This window comes from Capsicum annuum, chromosome 7, assembly GCF_002878395.1.
Source record: "Capsicum annuum cultivar UCD-10X-F1 chromosome 7, UCD10Xv1.1, whole genome shotgun sequence".
Taxonomy (NCBI): Eukaryota; Viridiplantae; Streptophyta; class Magnoliopsida; order Solanales; family Solanaceae; genus Capsicum; species Capsicum annuum.
The window spans coordinates 167572229-167581321 of NC_061117.1; the positions used below are offsets into that span (position 1 = coordinate 167572229).

Consider the following 9093-nt stretch of genomic DNA (forward strand, 5'->3'; position numbering starts at 1 on the left):
ATGACCCCGAAGGACCACAAGCTAACCCATGACTGATATCTGTACCTGTAACTGCATAACATTCATATAAAATGTGGAAACATGAACAAAGAGGGCATAAGGTTCAATCTTAAATAATAAGATATCTGAAATAAGGTGGTATCACAGTACCAAAACAAAACTGAAAATACTAAAGTCTAAATCTGAAAACTCTATAATCATCTAAAAGCTTCTAAACTGTCTGAATAAGGAGTTGAAGGAATATGTCTCCAACTAACTCCATAAACTAAAAATAAACTGAAATACTGAAATAATAAATGTAACGATCATGTCCTTGAAATATGAGGACTCACTGCTTACTGAACTGCTACTACTGATCTGGAATCTGCACCTAAGAACCTATGGTGTAACATAAAAAGAAAGCATCATAGCGCAAATACATCAGTACAACTAAAGTACTGAGTATACGTGGGGGTAGGCTAAATGCATGGGGTTTATATGCATGAACATGCTGACTAATATGAACGTGAGAATACATACATACATACATACATATGTAACTGCTATAGAACTCGTGGAGATACTGACTACTTGAGTTTGAACTCTGACAACATGAGTTTCATGATACTGAGATACTGAATGACTGATGACATGGATGACTGTATCTAACAGTCCTAATTCTGGGGAAAACTATCTGAGTTCCAAACTGTATCTGAACATCTAAGTCTGAAATCAGTCCTAGCTAACGAGTGATCTCTGAAACTGATAGTGAGAATACTCGACTGAATCTGAGATTGAGATCAAGCCTGTCTGTCGGGTGACCTCTAGATATAATAATAAGCATCTGAATATGGGACCAATCCTATCTGACGGGATGGTCCAGGAATCATTGGAACTATCTGAGTTCCTTACTGAGATTGATAACTGTATCTGATAATCCTGATTCCTGATTTCTACTCTGAAGACAGATACTAAAACTGTAACTGTACTGTGACTGTGAAAGGTAGTAACCTAACTAACATGCCCGATTATTGTACTGCTGGGGTCCAATCTTTGCCCTGATTGGAAGGGTGTCAATACCATGCCACGGGTAGAGACCTCTATTATGGTAAAGCCTCTCTAAAGGGTGACCCTGAATAGGAAATCAAGCCTAAGGCAAAATAATAGTCAAGTTTATCCTTAATCTGATGGGTGACTCCTGTCCTGCGCTGGCTACGCGATTCTGGAGTACAGGGATTGCTGTTAACGGTTCTACCTCTCTAACGTGGAAACCGCCATCCCCATAGTCGCTCGGTGCTAGTTCCAACTCCCAACTGAAAGACACTAAACAGATTAACTGAGCTGAACGGACTAACTGAACTGAATTGATTCTGAGTTTACTGAGTTCCTTGGACTGACGGAACACTACTAATATCTGATATCTAGCTAAGTCATGAGATTGCAGATCTTACTGAGTACTGAGTTTTCATGAGATTTCTGAGTCTTTCCTGAGTCACATGACTAACTGCAATCTATGGAACATAGCTTGACTGAGGATGTCTTGAAACATGACACTAGCTCTAGGCACACAGCTATAGTTTTTGGGTATAAGTACCCCCAGGACTCGATAGAAGGAAACTGACACACATGACTGACTTGATCATAAGAGTAGAGTCCATAATTCACAATATCATAAGTAAGGATTTCATAACAAGAATAATTCTCAACAAACTATCATATGATCGAAAATGCACACAACATGTATATACTTGCACGGCTTCAATAACATGGTCATTCCATATCACAATAATATCATGAGCATCTCATACAACATCTTCAATTTAAGAAAATAGCATGGGGATCACATTGAACATAAACTTAGAACAGGGAACAGCCATTTAGGGCTTATTATGTCATAAAAGCATGATTTCTATTCCCTTAGGTATTTTCACAAACACCTTACATGCACATCTTAGGCATAGGTGGATTCATCAAGATTTCAAATATTCAACCACCAATTTAATATGTTTATACGTTAAATACCACCATCAACCACCAACAACATAAACATCATAATACACAATTTATAAGATGATTCTTGAGCTTCATGGACGAAAGGAGTCCATGAATCAACTCACGCATACCTTAGAAGGAATATTCTTGATGATTGACGGAGGAATTTCCTTGAAATTGGATCTTCAAGCTTAATTATGCAACCCTAGCTGTTTTTTCTCTTTTAGAATTCTTGGATGATGAGCTTTGAGATGTTAACAGGGTTGTAATATGTTTAGAAGCTTTATATTTCGTAGGGTTAAGTTTAGGGACGTGTAAGGAGTGTTAAAAGACTAAATTACCCTTAAAATAACTCAAAATGGAGTGTTTTTGGCACCTGAAACTGACTTAGATAGAGCCCAAGTGATTGCCTAAGCTAGGTTGGGCAGCGTCTAACCAATCGCCTATGTTTGGTTGGGCGGTGCCTAACCAATCGCCTATCCTTACTCTTTCTCACGAAAATGGGCATAACTTTTCACTCGGGTATTGGATTAAGGCGAATTCTCTACAATTTGGTGTGTCTAAATCAGCCAGAATACCACATTAACATCCAGTTATACATATTCAAAGATGACCCTTGCAAAATCAAACACTAAAACTTGATGGATTAAAAAACTCTTAGTTTGTATTACCTTAAGTGACTCATATGAACATGCTTAATGCATCATAAGCTATCCTATCACTAGGATATTCATTATAAGTCATGTACTCAAGTATGAATCACAGGATAGGAGATTTCATACGTAGGAATACTTATTCACTTCCTAGGTTAGAAACATGCGGGGTATTACACCAATATAAGAAATGGATGAAGCTAAGAAGGGGAAGGCTGATAGAAAAAGCACTCAGGAATTTGTATTTCTTATCCCCTGTGTGGGAACGTATCTTCTTTCATGTTATTTCCCTTTCCCTAAAGATTATATCCCTCTTTCGTTATCTTTTGTAGGCATTTACGCCCTTTTAGTGTCTATAAAAGTTGAGGGATAATGGATTGACCTTAAGCAAGCATATATTTGTTCTTTAAAAATTGTTAGGCCCAAACCCTTGGCTCAAAAGGGTCACCTAATTAGGATGCACATTTATTACAATATGCTTGTGTAATATAACTATTTATGTGCTTATACGTGTTATGTTGATTCGAATCAAAGGCGAACTAATCCAATCCCATTTTCCATAGAACATCTCTAGGAAGAAATATACCCCACTATACAAAAGTCCGACTAAAAGTACTCCAAGTCTCCCAAGTTTCTCAGAAAAGTCCGTAGTCATTCTTAAAACATCCAAAATGATCGCTACCATTTTAGGAAAGTTGACTTTAGAATCAGAAAAGTTGTTATAGTTTCAAACTATGTAGAGCCTGATTTCTCCTCCGTGAGATATGTAGGCAGTCTTTCGCCCCAGCCCATATCTTCAAAAGCTCTGTTGTCCTCCACTTTCTTGAAGGAAGAAGAAGAGTTGAACCTTCCCGACAAATTCCACCTATCCATATCATTGAGCAAAATCCTGTTCATTGAAATCCTCGAGTCATGACTATTTCATGGATCAATTCGCATGAGATGAGAAACAACTCTATGTGTTTATTTCCTACCTTATCTTCTTGCTTTACTTATTACTAACGAAATCTAACACATCGGCGTTTGAGTTGTTTTTACTTTGCAGGTAATAGAAACTACTCTGTGTTGGCACAAAATGACCCTACTTCACCAGATCAAAATGAATAAGAGATCTGCTTCTTGACTATAGCTTTGTTACAGTAAAACAAAAATGACTTGTAGTAAAATTGGACTCTACCAACATTTTTCATCCCTGTAAGCGATAGTCTCGAGGATGGAAAAAGGGAAAATGTGAGGGAAGAATTTTCCAAGACAATCGGAATCATGAAAGATTAACTAGAGGAAACATTATTGAGTTGGACCTCCACTCCACTCATGACTCATCACCCAACATATAACAGTAACTTAAAACCTGCCATTGTCATGTCATGTCATGTCAAGAAGCAAAATAATGGTAGCCCTAGAACAGTCAACAGAAGAGTCAAAGAGTTCGAGAATCAAAGAAGCCTAATCTAGAGGAAACCGAGGTGGTTAACTAGGAAGGCGATGACTCCATTGGACATTTGATCCTTTGCTTTATCAAGATAAATGAAATGCAAACGTCATGTCATCCATAGAAGTACTTATTTATATCCTAGTAAGATGGGTAAGAGTATTTTTAGGGCCATTATAAGTTTATGTACGAACTACGTTTGACCTGAATTCCCAAAAAGGGATACGTGGGCGGCCTATGTCAGCTTCGGTCAACCCCTTAGGAAAATTTATCATTTCTTTTTATGTACGAACTACATTTGACCTGAATTCCCAAAAAAGGGATACGTAGGCGGCCTATGTCGGCTTCGGTCAACCCGTTAGGATACTTTATCCTTTCCTTTTATGTATGAACTACGTGATGACCTGAATTCCCAACAAAAGGGATACGTAGGCGGCCTATGTCGGCTTCGATCAACCTATTAGATTTTTCTATATATCCTTAGCATAGTCTTGAACTATGTTTGACCTGATTCCTGCTTCAACGGAATACGTAGGCCCCCCAACGTCTCGGTCATATAACCCCAGGAAATGAAAACTGGGGAAGAATTTTCGAGAATCCTTCTCAAAAATTCACAAGGGAAGATCGACATCCAACAAGGAGAACGAAGACCAACAATGACTTTGGATCTTCTCGAGATGATATCATCTTAAACTACTTGAAACTATGGTAGAAATTTTGAGGAGGTCCTCAAAATTTCAACTAATATATTGAAATATATTTTAAATTCCCCAGCACTAGAGGTCGAAGTTGAGATTTGAGTATCACCACCTGTGATAAAGTCTAGGAAGACTGAATCTCCATCTTTGATAAAACTTCTGAAAGAGAGCCTCGACAATACTGAATCCCTAGAAATCCTCCATCAAACATCGAACATTATCAAAATCAAGAGAAAGATGGTCGTTGAGCTAGCACATGACATGACTGGCAGAGATTTTCGAAAGTTTTGTAAGAGTTTTCGAAACTATTTTCTAAAAAATTAAGACTACTTTCAAAAATCTATATAAATCTTTTACCTAATGATTACCTAGACATCAATTAGGACGGGGAGTTAAGGGTGGAAGTCCCAACATGACGGAGTACCCAAAAGATGGCGTAGAGCAAATGGAGAATCGAAGAAAGTCAACAAAGAGTAGTTTCACTCAAACTAATCATTGTTCTGTGGATGCAGGGACCAATACACAAAAATGAGAGTCTTTTTCAAAAATCTCCGAGCAAATTGGGAGCCACACTAGAGCACTAATGCTCAAGAATGGTATTTTTGGGTAGCCCTAAAAATAAGTTTAATACCCATTTATTGAGGACCTTTTGAATTGTCCATCCCATTTCTTGAGATCATGGAAGACAAATAAAAGTGTCTTGTCTTCTTTACAAATATTGTATTTAGAATTTTTCTAAAAGAATAGTCGCTAGCAAAAGCGAATTTATGTCTACTAATCATCTACCTTGAGTACAGGTACATGTAGAAAGCAAGACGCAGACAAACAAACTCAGGTGAAACTGTTTTCAAATTACCAAGAGGGCCATTCATATCATTGCCAAGAGGGTCATTTCATAGCATTGCCGAGAGAGCCATTTCATATCATCGCCGAGAGGGCCATTTCATATCATTGTCGAGAGGGTCATTCATATTAATATTTAGATTTTAGATATAAAAGTGAATCCTTTCTACACTTGGACAACATAATTTAAAGATAGAATACAAGTACAGCTTTTAGAAACTAAATGTTATGACTCACTAGATCTATGTAACATGTTTGCTATTCATGATTATGATTTTCAGTTTTCAGATATTCCAGCTTATGTGAGTCGTCTACATTTAGCATGCATTCTTTTCCAAATTTATAATAATATTGAGATATTGATTTAATTGTGCATTCACCCCCATAGACTCGGTACAATCCAGAAGTACTAATCCACAAATACGTCTATGTGCTACATTGGCTCAGCGTGAGTGATTTCTAGCATCTCCATCTACATCTCGACAGTTGGTGAGTCCACATAGTTCGGGGACTTAGTCTTTCATTTTTCAGCTTATTAGTATGTATGATTCAGAATTTTCAAACTGTTCGAGTTAGCTGGGGGTTTGTCCCAGTGACTCTCTAGCATTAGTAATAGAGGATTGTCAGACTGCTAGATATGCTTCAGATTTTCAGTATTGATTGATCAAACTCTTGAGTTAGTATTTTCAGATACTATATTCAGACATTTTCAAATTAGCTCATTCAGAATTCCGCATTTTAGCTTGATTATATATATCCATACTTCCCTATTATGAGTTTCAGATTTAGTAGATGGTTTATAGGGTTAGCTTAAGGCTACTCATAGTCTTGAGCATCGTGTGACGTCTCGGGACCCATTTTTGGGGCGTTACTGTTACAAATACTGAACTCTTTACTGTTAAAAATGTTTGAAAATTGTTAAGGAAAAGAGAAGAAGTTAATGATGATCTGAAGAGGTAATGGAGTAAGAATCTCCCTTTTCAAATTCTTCTTTCTTGCTTGGAGAATTTGGAAAGGAAAATTACTTGTTGCACAAGTAATACATTTCTGGAATTCTGACATTTCACAATTTTGTAGGTGTTGTGATAACAAAGAAGCTAAATTTACTGAGCATTTATTCTTTAAGAAAATATTGCTCAAATAGTCTCGAGATACTTTTTTTGGAGCAGCAGGTTTCAATCCTTTGGTAAATTTAAAGCAAGCCATCATAAAATGGTGGAGCATTGATGGTAATGACAAATTAAGAGGGGTGGTTCAAGGAGTTCCTATTTTCATATTGTGGTTCTTGTAGAAGAGGAGAAATACAGTGCTCCATGGTGGGACTTATACCATAGGCAGAGTTATGTGGAAAGTGACAGATACTTTAAAGAAATTCCTAAGAAACGGGTTTAAAATCACTTGTGACAACATGAACTGGACACAAATTGTTGCTGTTTTGGAAAGATAAAGACCTTGTTTTTCTTTTAAGATAGTGAAATAGTCCCCACCACCTGTGAATTGGGTTAAATGCAATACATATGGAGCATCTAGGGATATCCTGGCCCTATTGTTGCTGCTTTCTGTATTAAAAATTCAAAAGAAAACTTATTGGTTGTTAAGGGTTTCAAAATTCATGATACCACTAATCTTGTAGCTGAGGCAAGAGCCATTAGAGAAGGATTAACATTCTACAAAGATAATCAGATTAACAAAGTGATTTTAGAATCAGATTCTTTAGCCTTAGTTCAGATGATTAATAGGGAATGGAAGATCCCTTGGTGCATTACGATGGAACTGAGATGTATATTGGAGATAATTGAGACCATATCAGTAAGAGTACGACACTCCCTAAGTGAGGGAAATACTCTTGTCATTTTTGTTTTTTGCTAATCTTCTGTTTTCTTTTACAGGTGATTACCAAATAGACCATTTTCAAGACATTCCTATCATTGGAAAGAATATCGTAATCCTAGACAAGCAAGGTCTACCAAATGTTAAGAGAGAGATCATAGAATATTAATTGCACCTCTGTAACTATTTTTCTGAGCAGCAACAATCAACACACAAAGAGGAAATAATAACAAGTTTTGATATTAATAGAGAAGGCAAGCGTCAGAACTTCATTCAAAGAAAGGGCAAAATACAGCAATCCCACATGGACATCAACATGCAGAGTTATGTTTAACATTCTAGATATGTTAGTAATTAATATGAATACCAATTAACTTCTCAGACTGAAAATTTTTCAATGATTTGGATATCCTCACTTGTGAGAATTTTTGGTGTATCTTAAATACTAGATCAAGTTTGAGGGAGCTTGGTCTTAAAATTAACAGATCCGAATATCTGGAATTAGTCGCACATCTGCATTAGGGAAAGAAACAAGTTAATATCCACAGTTCTTAGGTGGTCTATATCTCTTTTACACTTAGATTTGATGGTGTATTAATCTCAAATGAGGTCCATCCCATTGATCTAGTGGCAAGGAGATTAAAACGACTAGGAAGATGAATACAAACTATCAAGAATTCAAGACACTTAGCTGACAGTGAAGTTCGAACTTGACACCAAAGACTGGAGATTGAATGGCACGCTAAGACATATAAGAAGAATCTGCAACAGGATCGATTAAGAGCTTGGTCAGTTGCTAGACCGGTTCGTAACTTCAGTTGCGAATCGAAATGAAAAAGGAATACTTAGCTTCTTAAAGATATTGAAGGTTCGACCTTGATTTGCATGGAGAAATACAAGGTGACACCAACACCATAGCAGTTGCAGCTTCGCTGGCCAGATGATGAAGATGAAGCTTCATCGCCATTTCCCACTTTCCTATTTATGAATTTTTGTTCTATTTTATCATTTGGACCGGGTAACTATTGAGCCCGATTTTGTAATGTTGGATCATTCTTGGGCTTTTTAATAAAAGGGCCTGGAGCCCATCTTTAATTAAAAAAGTCTATTAAATAGAAGGTACATAGCAACTTTTTACTAATTATTCTAATTAGCAATTATGTATACGTATTTGATGCGCAAGACAACAATAAATACATATATAAATACGTTTAATTGTCTTACTTTTAGGTAACAAGTTGATTTTAAAAGTCAAAAGAATTTCAGCTTTCTTAAATCATGTTCCCCTAATTAATTAAAGATTGTGTTTCTAAAAATAGGAAGCTCTTTTAAATGAGTTTCAAAATTCAAAATAGATTTGAAGGATTAAAAAAATCTTTTTCTATTTTTCCGTCTCTTGTTTTTTTGTCAGTTTATTTCTTCTTTTTTTTTTGTTTTTTTATTATTTATATTTTTCTTTGCATTTTTTTTTGTATTTTTCTTTAGTTTTTCCATTTTTATATTGTTTCTTTTTTCTTCAATTTTTTTTTTTTCTTTTTCTTTAAAGTTTCGTTTTTCTTTTTTTTTTTTTTGTTATTTTTTTCGTTTCTTCATTTTTTTCCCTTTTTTTCCTTTTGTTTTTTTACTCGTTCTTGTTTTTGCTATTGTATTTTATAGTTATGTGTTT

The 9093-nt window shown here is 35.9% G+C and overlaps 1 long non-coding RNA gene across 1 annotated transcript; it reads right to left on the bottom strand.

Annotated features, from left to right (window-relative positions):
* Positions 1–7648: 7648 nt before the first annotated feature.
* On the bottom strand, positions 7649–8535 carry LOC124885641. The gene is made up of 2 exons (XR_007042982.1): positions 8303–8535; positions 7649–8189 (listed from the first exon to the last, which is right to left on the bottom strand). It is a non-coding gene; the product is annotated as an uncharacterized LOC124885641 (long non-coding RNA).
* Between the last annotated feature and the right edge of the window lie 558 nt (positions 8536–9093).